General features: G+C 36.1%; 1 protein-coding gene and 1 long non-coding RNA gene across 3 annotated transcripts in view; one reads left to right on the plus strand and one right to left on the minus strand.

Moving 5' to 3' along the window:
- The window catches only part of LOC137996354 (uncharacterized), a 29,567-nt gene extending 29,176 nt beyond the window's left edge, over positions 1-391 (minus strand). The window contains exon 1 of the long non-coding RNA XR_011122301.1: positions 1-391. This exon is cut by the window's left edge and continues 517 nt beyond it. This is a non-coding gene — a long non-coding RNA (uncharacterized lncRNA).
- A 1,334-nt stretch (positions 392-1,725) lies between these two features.
- Positions 1,726-12,500, plus strand: part of LOC137998148 (uncharacterized) — a 24,564-nt gene continuing 13,789 nt past the window's right edge. The window contains exons 1-7 of one of the 2 annotated variants that reach the window (XM_068844583.1): positions 1,726-2,059; positions 3,238-3,294; positions 4,516-4,625; positions 6,065-6,149; positions 6,236-6,334; positions 7,858-7,887; positions 7,965-8,017. The gene's annotated coding sequence lies outside the window, so the exon portion shown is untranslated. The remainder of the gene's footprint in view (positions 2,060-3,237; positions 3,295-4,515; positions 4,626-6,064; positions 6,150-6,235; positions 6,335-7,857; positions 7,888-7,964; positions 8,018-12,500) is intronic. The other variant, XM_068844584.1, reaches the window with a different exon arrangement.

The following is a 12,500-nucleotide window of genomic DNA, read 5'->3' on the forward strand; positions in this document are numbered from 1 at the left end:
TGGAACCTCCAAACAGGTTTCACAGCAGATTAGAAGTAGTTCAGCGGTATATTTCTTATTTTCTTTACTCCTGGTACCATGTTATTGCGTGGAAGAGACGACACCGGTTCATATAAACTCAACGTTTAATGTCTTCAACAACTTCAACTCGTGTTACTCTCGCTCTACATCCCATAGTACTCTAGACTCGGGTCCAATCTCCTAACAGAAGGGAATGTGAATATTTACAGTAACGTGTAGTTTAAAAACTAGATTTGCAGCCATTAAAGAGCTTGCCTCATTGTTAGCGTACTCTTTGGTTGACTCCCTTGATCACGGTCTATTATCTTCTTTTGTTTTCCCACGGGATCTAATCATCCGTCGCGTAACTTTGCACTAGATAAATACTTAATGATTGTTTCCTTTTAAGCGGTCCTGGTTAAGCGATAACAAATTCGATAAAATGACCCGAGATTGGATTATTGTTTGCTTGTGTCGGGTGAGTGGTTTAAAGAACGAGGTATGTTACATGTGTATCATGGCTTGCTGTCTTGATGCTTGGCTAAAGCATGATTATCGCAGGATTGTTACTCAGTTACTTAGCTTTAGTTGAAATTTGCCTGATACTTTGGTCACAATCTTTGCTGGCCTCGGTTCCATGTTTTAAAGAACAAAGAATATTTGTAGCTTGCTTTTCTCAGGAACTTTGAATTTTGCATATACAACAGAGCCTTTTGAAGTATGTTACACGAAGTTGGTATCCAGTTCCCATGTGTGATATCCACGTATCCGGGTATCCATGTTTTCCACTGCATATCCGCATATCCGTGTATCCATTTCACAATAATTATAGTTGGAAGTTAACTTGGGGAGGGTTGGTACTTTCGACTGCGTACAGGTGTATCCGCGTATCCAGCCTCTTCAGAGGTGCAGCTTCAAAATGGCAGGGTATTCTGCAGTTAAGCCAGACTTCAGATTACAGTGGTAGTTTAACTGACTGATCACAACGTTCATGACATTCAAAAAAATAACTGTGTTGTGATTTCCGTAAATTTATAATTATCTTTTTGACCGTGAACGGGGGCAAAATGTAAACATTATTTTGCCATTACTATTTTGTCCATGTTTGAACAAAATGTTACTCAGAAACAGTCATTTGCAATTTTTAAAAATTTTCTGGTCTTACAAAGCGAAACAATTTTCATACATGTGCGTTAACTGCATTGATTATATGCAAATTGTAATCGGGCCGACGGCAGCGTTTCACAGCTTCATGACATTTGACAGAAGCGTGGGTTGTAGAAGAGAATTCTACAGTAAAAGGAAGAACAAAATAAAACAATGCTACTGTGTTAACTTGCTGTTTGATTTTCTATTAAGCGAGATGTGGACAAACGTTAATAAGTTGTGAAATTTTCTTGTATTAACACTAATTAAAGCAAATTTGTTGATGATGTTCATTCGGGGAACCTTGTTCATGTTAGCAGTACAAACGAGGAACTGAAATATTTCCTGTAGCTCACTGTTCAACTGTATTTAATAAAATAATGAGGATAGTATGCACGCTCTCATTGGTCAATATCTTTGTTTAGATGAGAGTATGGAAACACAGCTGTGACGTCACGAATTTTGATTGGTTGTATGCTGTCAGACGTGCGTTTTGATTGGCTGTTAGAATATATGAGCGTGTATCAAGAAAATCTGTTTCAATCAAGAATTTTCCTTCATTTGTCGCATTATCTTTGAGAACTATTTTATAAAAGCAATAGAGGACTTGTTTCTGTGTTTCCGTAGTCTCATCTAAACACTCGGGAAAGTTGGGAGAATTCGCGACAGTTATGCAAACCCGAGACGCATCTCAAGTTTGCATAAATAACTGTCTCGAATTTTCCCAACTCCCCCTCGAGTTTAGGTGAAGCCGGCTATAGAAAAACGGAAGACGTCCTCTATTGCTTGAATAGTTAATAGACTACAGTAGGCAAACTATTGAAAGCATTAAGCGATATCAATTGACAATGTTTTGCATCACAAGATTGGATCACATGGCTGTATTTGGAATTCTCATCCACAAAATCTTGATGTAAGTTGGAACTGCAACTTCTGGTCAGGTGTAAAAACTGGTCGTTTCTGTTAATACAATGTTCAATTTGAGGTTGAAGTAAAAACGAAAATCACATTCTGTGCTTGGTATCATTACTTGTATTTTGAAAATGATTCAGAAGTAAATTTGATAATTCTTATTTTATAAACAATTTAATTTCGGGCTAGCTCCTCAGACCTTCGGGCTAGGAACCTCAAGTAACAGCTTGCCTGAAGGGCAACCTCATATTTTCATTTTCGTCTCACCCTGCTTTAAATGTGTGGATTCAAACTGACACTAGGAACATGCAGATAAACTTTCATAATTTAAATTCTTTTTTTTTTTTTACTTTCTGTGTTCAAATGAGTGTAAATGTTACACAAACAAGACAATGTTTCATTGTCATAATTTTGAACAAGATGATCAGTTCAGTCTGAAATGAGTTATGCGAACTGTTTACATTCCAAATAACGTAAGGAACATTGTAAATACCAAAGAAGGAAAAAAATGGATCAAAAGCATAGCTCATTCAAGTTTGAACTGATGACAACTTAGCATGAAGACAGGAAACTTTATGTGACTGTCCAACCATGGAAATAATTATATTATACTTGCCAAATCTAATTTTTAATGTGATAACTTGCTAATACATTGTTGCTGAAAACATTCAACTTTAATAATGAAAATGTGAATGCAGGATAAATATTGCTCAGTCTCCAGCCGGAGAAATTTGTTACCCGTAGCTCTGATCCTTCATTGAGATGAATACTGTAAGTGTTGTTTGGCTGTGATGTGTCACAGTATGATGTTTTTTTTAAATCTGAAGTTGTTAAAAATCTGGATGCTTTACTTGGAAAGGTCAGCAGATTTTGGGATACACTGTACCTTAATAATTTTTGAAGAAGAAAATAAAAAAATCTGTTTTATTTATTGATGGCAGGAAATCTGATATAATTTCTTTTGAGCTCTAAACTTTTGTCTTCTCTTAATTGGTATTTTTTACTCCTCTCCTTATCACTTGTTTGCAACATACATGCATTCACTTGTACATTTTTTGCTCTTGGGTAGGCTTCACCTAGATTCACTTTTCCTGTACTCTGACTTAAAAATGCTGTTTCAGTTATTTACTTCAAAAATAAATGTTAATAACTAACTACAGGGTATACACTTCTTTGCAGGCCAAGTTCCTGGAAGCAAAAAATAACTTCAGCGGGGCATTAGAACTTATCAATCAGGTTTGACAAATGATTATCATTATTATTTTAAATTTGTAAACAATTTAGCAAAATGATAATCCTTGCCAAATATAATACCAGTTTACCAGAATACATTGTACTTGCAATTAGGCAGTGAATTATCTTATGTATGTTGTAGTTTGGAATTTTTTTCAGGTCAAATTTTTTTAAACCTAGGTTAAAATTTTCCACCTAGTTCATAATATTTAAACTAGGTAATTTTTTTTTACCTAGGTTATTTATCAACTGTCTAAAAAGGGCTTTTATTTATGGGGTGTAGTTTAAAAAATAGGGGCCTGGTTTTTTGGGGGGGTCTAAAAAGAATAGTACACACAAAAAAAAAAGCAGAGAAATTATATACCCTAGGTTAAAAAAATTTTAACCCCAAAATTTAGGTTAAAAAAATTATAACCTAGGTTAAAAAAAATGTAACCTATAATTTAGGTTCAAAAAATTATAACCTAGGTTAAAAAAAATTTAACCTATAATTTAGGTTAAAAAAATTATAACCTAGGTTAAAAAAATTTGACCTGAAAGTAAAATTTAACTGCAACATGTACGTTGTACATAGCAAGAAAACTAAATACACCAATACATAAATACATTGATGAGTAAAATTGTCTGTCGTTAGATGAGGAAAATATGTCAAGTCTCGCTCCTGGGGATCTGACAATGGGTTAAACTTGCAAAAAACAGCTACATGTATATGAAAAACACTAACTCTGTCATCAAGGTATGACTGTTACAGTAGGTAAAAGAAATTGCCACTTGAACAAAGTAAATGATGAAATGACCATTAATTAGGTAAAAAATATTGAGAAGGCAACAGAGAAATTTGTAGTCATGGGAACATTAATTTTGTAATTGAACACAAAATGACAGTAATATTTAGTATTGGTCTCGATTAGTTATAGCGGCATTGGGACAACAAAAGATATGAAAAGGGGAAACTTTTGCCCTCATTCAAAGGCCTTTTTCCTACCATGAGATGTTGTTATTCAGGGTTTGATTAAATGCACATTGAGTGGAAGAAGCTGAAAATAGCTAAATGTTGCAATATTGATTTGGCTCTGATACTTTATGCATCTAAAGCCCCACTCTTAATTGGGTATGTCTTGACTGTTTGATCTCTGTCTACTGAACTCGTAAGAATGTTGTCAGGTACACCTTTAAATATCACTGAATACATTAATAAATAAATAGTAATATTTTATGCTGCAGGCTGTTGTGGGATATCCAGATTTCACACCTCAGTGACCTGCGCTGATTGAAAAAATGAGACTACAACTTGCTCTTCAAGACTGGGATCAAACTTTAGAGACAGCACATAGGTATGAATATACCTTAAAGCTGTGCAGTTGTATGCATACATTTAGAAAAAAGGAGAAAGGCAATCAGACTTGCCACGAAGCTAAGAGAATTAACATTAATTTTGTCCTTAGAGATGACTTGTCTGGGTTATTACCAGCGACATTTCACTGGTAGCCATTTGTAAAGTTTAACCTGTTCTTGCTGAAAAGGTGGAAAGCAGTCGGTAAAGTATCAAGCACACTAGATATCGTGAAGATATTAATTGTTTTGTTTGCTGGAGACAGCTGATGGCTGAGAAGCTACAACAGCAGACCCTAAAAATGTCTGTAATAGGAACAAAATGATAAATTTTTTTGCTAGTGATTTATCTATTTGGGTATCACGATGTAGACTTAAAGTGCCTCAAACCTCCAGTATTTTTTCTTGCTGAGATTAATCTATTCATTTAGTGGGCCGTAAAATTTAATAAAACCAGAAGTTGTTTGTCCTATGGTCAAGCTGAGATGACGTCAAATCTGCTTTGCATTGCAAAAATTCTTTTAAAACTGGAATGCGAAACAAGTTTTTGTGTCATTGCAGGGATAAATTGTATACATGTACAATATGCCTCATAATTATCAGCACGTCTATGGGACAAATGACTCTCAGTTCTGTCAACTAATAACACAGTTCATGTGAGTGTTTATGTTGAAGCAAAATCGCAACTGGTTCCCCATTGACGAGTAAAATCGTCTGGCGTTAGACGGAGTAAAATACTAAGTATGCGGTTTATGCCGGTTTGGATGAAAAGGGTTAATGGGGACAGTGAGTGATTAACCCATATACCTTATTCATAAAATTTAATGGAGGTCAATTTATAATTTTTTTGTCGAAGTTCAAATTAGCCTACCAAGCCTCGATACCATACAGTGAATTGAAAAGAATTCTTGCTCTAAAATGAGGCTTGGTAGGCTAATTTGCACGTGGACAAAAGAATTATAAATGTGACTGCCATTTTTGAATAAGGTCTATTGACTCCCAGGAGTTCCCCATTGACAAATAAAATTGTCTGGCGCTTAGGCCGGTTTGGACGTCAAAGGGTTAATGTAAAAGACTTGCCCAATGGTGATGAAATTTGACTTTTGCAGAATAAGCAATTTTGAGCTTTGGGGTACTTTAACAACTGGGGCCTGGTTGGAGAGAATCAGGGTGGAGATGAGCCAGGGCTTAAATAACCTACTTGTACTTGGGTCAAAGAGTCCAGTATGCTAACTTCTTTGAACATCGTTATAGTGGAGGGGGTTTTTGGTATCAAGTTATTTTGCCAAATTAATGCCAATCCTGGTTTTGGGATCATAGTGTTTTGACACACAGCCCATCAGTTTTAATATACAAAACACAAGTATCCAAACTAAAGTTTGTTTTGAGTGATCTTCATATTGAAATTGGACTTTTTTTCTCTTGTATCACATCTTTATAGGGCTCTAAACAGCAACAGAAATTGCATCGAAGCGCAAAGAATGGTTGTTATGTACACACTCTGTCAAGAGGGAAAATACAGCGAGGTAAACTTGGAGATAGCATTCATGGTTTCTGTAGATTATATTTATCTTTGTATTCTACTTGATCTCATCAACCTGTTGTTCTTTAGGGATCAGACAGGTTGGGAGAGTTGATTCAGATGGTGGACAGATGTGAGCCAAAGAATCCTTTTCTGTATCATGACTTGGCATTGGCATTCAGCAGAATGGTAAGTCAGCAGCTATGGGCTGTATCACCACATACAACAATCATTAGTCACTTTTTGTATTGGCCACAGTTTGACTAAGAATTAGAGAAAAATGTCTGCAATAACCTGTCGTAAATTCGGTGGCAAAAGTTGAGAGCATTGATAATATAATAATTAATATGAACAGAGACCAAAAATTTGAATCATTAATTTTAGCCTTTTAATCCGAAAATCTTAAACTTTAAATTGATGCATAAACTTGCACCTGTAGATTGCAGAAGATAGACTGAAATTTGTTCATGATTTGAGAAAATAACAACAACATGAAACAAAGTCACTTTGAATGGTCATAATTATAAATAGCTGGTCATGATGGTAAATTATTAAACCTACATGATTGTACAGCTGTACCTGATGATTGAAGTGACAGGGAAAATGAGGCAGGATGCCTTGTTGTAAATAGGACAAGACCATCAGAAGACAAAATTTACTGGGTGTTTTGATATTGTTCAAAGCTTGACAAGAGACATGTGTTAACACCGGACTCTATTCGCCTTCAGACATGTTTTTTTTAGATCCCCACTGGCACGTGCTTGCACTAACCTACATGTACCCCCGGGGGGGGGGGGGGGGGGGGGGTACTTTAGGAATTTCTGGGTGGGGATGTGCCGCTGGGACCCTGGAACCTTTAGCCTATACGAGGGCTAGTTTCAGCTAGATTTTGCTACCCTAAACTAGAGTAGACTCCCCAAATCACTCCTATCCTAGAGTAGCTGTTTTCCAGAAACTGAGGTCACTAGCACAGTCTAAAGCAAAGCCAAAACAAAACCTTAAATACCACAATCACTTCTTTCTTAAAAAGGATGTATTTATACTTGTCCAGCAATGCCAAGCGCGTACGTACGCATTATCAAGACAATAAATTGTGTAATTTTAACCAGTATTAATACCACCGATTTCCGTCTTGACTCCCGATTCTTGACAGTTAGTAATATCCAGTAGCGTTTTATGATAGTCATCTATCAACGCTGTTGAGGCTGAGTCGTGAAAATTAAACTTGCCGATTTCATTTTTTTATATTTTTGAGTAGCAATTCCTGGTTTCCTTAGTCTAGATAAAATCTTCAACCAACTGGTCAGTTTCGTGAAAAATGATACCCTATTCTAGACCCAAACGCTCTGATTATATACCCTATGCTAGAGTAAACTGCTTGAAAACCATACCCTTCACAGCGGCACATACCTATAGACAGACAGACATGTTTTATTTGGAATCTTATACAATAAATAGTATATCGACCACAATTTCCAAATGACTAACAATTACAAACAACAAAAGTATACATGGCTAAAAAGTTATTAATTAATTAAGTCCTGGAGTATTTACTTTTATCCGTCTTCCCCTTTCCTTTTTTCAAAGCATTCGAATATATGTTTTGCTATTAGTTTTTGTATTTTAACATTTCCGCTAGGGGGGTTTATCAGAAACATGAATATTTTATTAGGTGACATTCTGCTTATTTTTATTCTATATTCTTTTTCCAGGTAGTCTAGTAACGAACATCGTTTTTCCTGGTAAGCAGGGCACATATTTAGAAAATGGTATTCGTCCTCCATTTCTATTTTACAAATTGGGCAAATTCTTTCTGCAGGTTTCTTGAGCGGTCTCGAATAACGTCCTGTCTCTATGGCTAATTTGTGGTTGGTAAGTCGCAGTTTTGTTAGGGCTATTCTGTGTCGTGTATTGGTGACCTGATGTAGGTAGTCTTCACATTTGCAATTGTCTATCGTTTTGAATAACCGGTAGGTTCTCATTTTGTTGCTTTCGTTAGCATCTTTTCTGTTGTCGTTATATATTTCACTTAGCCATCTTTGTAGTTCGATATCCTTAAGTCGTTGCCTGATAATGTTTACAATTCCTATATCTACATAGTGTGCTTTCATCCAGAGGTCTCCTAATTCTATCTGTTCCAATGAGCCTTTGATTTTTTTGCTCCAGAAAGCCTTTTTTCCCTTCCATTTGATGTCATTGTATGCTATTTGGGATAATTTGTATTCATTTTTGGTTAAGGTTAACCAGAACTTAAAGTTCCTACATTGAGCATCAATTGTCATTGGGAACCGTCCTGTTTCAGCCCTGCATGCATTGTTGTTGCAGTATTTGTTAACTCTCAGCAACCACTTTAGGAATTTATTTTGAACTAATTCTGCTGGGTCCTTTTCTAATTTCCCATTGTAATCAATCCCCCACACTTCACTTGCATAAAAGAGTATGTGAGATATCAGTGCATCAAATAACTTCATCGTTAATTTTATATTTTCTCTAAAGTGGTTTCCCATTTCTTTTCGTAATTTATAGAGTGCTTTAAGTGCAACTTTCTTCAACTCTTGTCTAGCGAGATTAAAGTTTCCAAAAGGACTCATTATGAGTCCAAGATATTTATACGATTTGACATTTTCCAGTTCATCAGCGCCGTATCTAAACAAGTAGTTGTTTCAAGACTTACCACAGTTGTTAAAAATCATAATTTTTGTCTTGTCTAAATTTACACTTAAATCGGCATTTTTACAGAAAGATTCTTATTGGATCATTATGAGTATGTGGGCTAAGTCCCCTATGAAAAATTAATAAAAAGAATTATCCAAAAAGCACCTTATGTAAAGTTTTGTAATAACGTAAATGTCTTGGATAAAATGTCTTTCCTAAAAGCCCCCTTTAAGAAACCTTAAAATTGCCACTTAAGACGCCTTAAAATTGCCACTTTTAAGACGTCTTTAAGTTGCAACTTTTATAAGACCTTAAATTTGCCACTTTTAACACACCTTTAAGTTACCACTTTTAAGAGACCTTAAAGTTGCCACTTTTAAGACGTCTTAAAGTTGCCACTTTTAAGAGACCTTAAAATTGCCACTTTCAACACACCTTAAAGTTGCCACTTTTAAGACGCCTTAAAGTTGCCACTTTTAAGACGTCTTTAAGTTGCCACTTTTAGAGACCTTAAATTTGCCACTTTTAACACACCTTTAAAGTTGCCACTTTTAAGACGCCTTAAAGTTGTCACTTTTAAGAGGACTTAAAGTTTTTCAAGACGCCTTAAAATATTTTTAAAAGACCTTAAGTTGACACTTTCAAGAAACCTTCAGGTTGCCACTTAAAGTGGCCACTTTTAAGAAACCTTAAAGTTGCCACTTTTAAGACGCCTTAAAGGTCCCACTTTTAAGAGACCTTAAAGTTGCCACTTTAATACGCCTAGACATTTCCACTTTTAAGAGACCTTAAAGTTGCCACTTTTAAGACGCCTTAAAGTTGCCACTTTTAGGACACGTTACATGCTACCTAGATGGCTATGACACGAACGGTCTCGCTTTAATGTTGTTTCAATGAAATTATGTGTAATTCTAGCGGAGAATTTTCTATGATGTCTAAATTAGTTTTGCACAAGTTTCCTCTAGTTGCGCATTACTACGCTCGGTAACTGATCTTTATGATCCATGTACTGATTGATTCATCGACCACAATATTTAGGTTTACCTTCGCACGCAATCAAACTCAAAATTAATTCCCCAATAGAGTCACCACACAATTTTCTCTCACTTAAATAAGACTGTGAATATTTGGGAATTTATCTAAAACGTCTGAAGCAGTCAAACATGAAGTTTGTTTGTACACTTTGAAACAATCTGGCCCTTGAATGAAAGGGGTGCCGAAGTTGTCTTTGTTTCGACTGAGGACTTGTTGTGATGATAACAGCTTGATTTACAGGCGAAGTTTAGCGAGATCTGCCTCGAAAGAGAGGCAAGTCCAGCCTCGTATTCATTCAATGACCAGGTCACTATTGTACTCGTCAAAAAGCCGCATTACATTTACTATGCACACTCATAACAGTTACACAATGTTAATTAACGTAATAAAATCAAAACAGGCTAAAATTTATTTCTTTTTTTTGTTTTATTTCTCTCTTTACTTTTTGTAACAAGATAGACGGGCGTTTGTAAAAGAAACCTTGAAAAAAGCTGAAATAAGAAATCAGGCCGCAAATGCTGTAACAGGCGCCCATGACTAGGAGCGAACAACAGCCCTATATTACTGTCACGGCGTTCTTACCGACCGTTTTTTTTGTCTCATTCCGACAAATGAGACTCCAGCAGGAGCCCGATGACCAATCACAAGAAACTACCTTGCCATCATAGAGTCAATGAACCGTAAATGCCTTTGTTTTGTTGCGGGAATAGGTAGTCTGTAAAAATGCCGCGACATAGTCTTAGCGTGGGAGTTGTTCGCTCCTAGTCATGGTTTTTGCCATCGTTTTAACGAGAATGCGCACAATCAGGATATGTTTCTTTTTGAGTTCATTTTTCGCAGCCTAAAAAATAATGTGGTTTGCAAAAACAAACTTAGTGTCAAAAACACCCAATTTCATATGAGCAAGCTGGGTCAACACAATGTATTCTACTGGTAAGGATGACCTGAGTCCCCTGTAGGTTTTGAAATAGATGAAACTTTGCTAAACAGCTGGATCCACCAATTCCAACCTAACTGTGACAGAATTGGGTAATCCCTTCTTTATGAATCGTAGTGTTTCTCCCTCTTTCATGCTAACAACATTGATGTTGTGCACATGACGGCTTTCATCTTGATTCTCCAGGAAGAAGCTTTGGAAAATGAAAAATAAACTGGCCTTAATTGTTTTACTAATTTTTTATGATTTGTTATTATTATCATTATCGTTATTATTATTATTATTATTATTATTATTATTATTATTATTATTATTATTATCTGCACAAATTTGCAAATTTATCCTTTAAGTGTCCCTAACAAAAATATTTCTTATTCCGACTTTTATCAAACACATTTTGCCGTGTGTCTGTTCAGTAATAGATTACACGAGTAAAAATTGTGACATTGTACGAACCGCATTTTGCCGAGTTCTGAGTTCTGTTATGTACGATGGAACGCACCCTCGGGAACTTGGATTGTATGTGTTTCATACAATAAAGATCGTAGAATTTCTCTTGTAGTAACAGGGCCGTACTTTAAGTTATGGCCAACGTTTTACGCATTCGGCCCATAAAGTGACGTGATTAAACTAGCTGCCGTAACTTCTAGCACGAACCGAAAAAACAAGGCTAGTAAGATATTCAGTGTATCTTTTGGTTAACGAATATCGTGCGAAATTTCGATTACTGCCGGCTAAATTGGCCAATCATAGCCCGAGTACGATCTGAGAGATAAAATTAAATTTACTCACAGGACTATAGATCTGTGACTTGAACAATGATTTCAATCCCACGAATGCATGGTAGGGTTATTTACGTTCCGTATTAGCACTTCCTCGATACGATAAGACTGAACTGATTCACTTTTGGACGGAAAACCGTGCTGCTTTCCTGACGATGAAAACGGTGACCCTTTGATTTGAGCAATATTTGCACACTTACCTCAGTGCTAAATGAATGCCATGTACACCTTGACTGTACTCTAAGCCGACCTCTGATCTTTCCTCTCTCTTTGTACAGAGCAAGCGCCATTTTCTGTCCCACTTGGGAAAAACAGGGGAGTAGATGGTTTTGTTGTTAAGTGGGCTAGACACCAGACTCCACTTAAAAACACTGACTTGACCCGTTCTTTTGGTTTTCACACTGGACCTGAACAATGGCTTAATTAAAAGAAAAGTAATTTAATCATTTAATTTTTTGTTTGTCATTAGAAAAGCATTAAAAACCGAGAGAAGAATGCTTTGATTGGCGACCAATTATCTACCAGCAATAAAGGGGTAAATGTGAAGACGAGCCCACTTTGAAGGGCCCTCATGAAAAGAAGAGAGGGCCAAGATGCTTAACAGAAGTAACAATCTGCACACTTATTTTTCTTAAGATTACTAGTGCCTTTTAAAAAATGTGATTGTTGTCTTCACAACAGTCAGTTAATTTTCTAAGATTAAAAGTGTCGGAGCTACTAGTTATACGAACTCCCTTGGAAAATGTTAGCCAGATTAGTTCTCCTGGTGAGAGCTTGTTGTAACTTCGAAAACTGATTAAATGGAATAAGTCTCTTCATTCAATCGCATTCAGCAGTATCCCTGTTGACAGCTTGCTGTCTTTTCAAACTCAGCTTTTCAGTTGTCTGATCATGATCAATGCGGTAGCTATTATAGAGTTAAATGTTTCTTCAAGTGAGGCACGTA

This window comes from Montipora foliosa, chromosome 3, assembly GCF_036669935.1.
Source record: "Montipora foliosa isolate CH-2021 chromosome 3, ASM3666993v2, whole genome shotgun sequence".
Lineage (NCBI taxonomy): Eukaryota > Metazoa > Cnidaria > Anthozoa > Scleractinia > Acroporidae > Montipora > Montipora foliosa.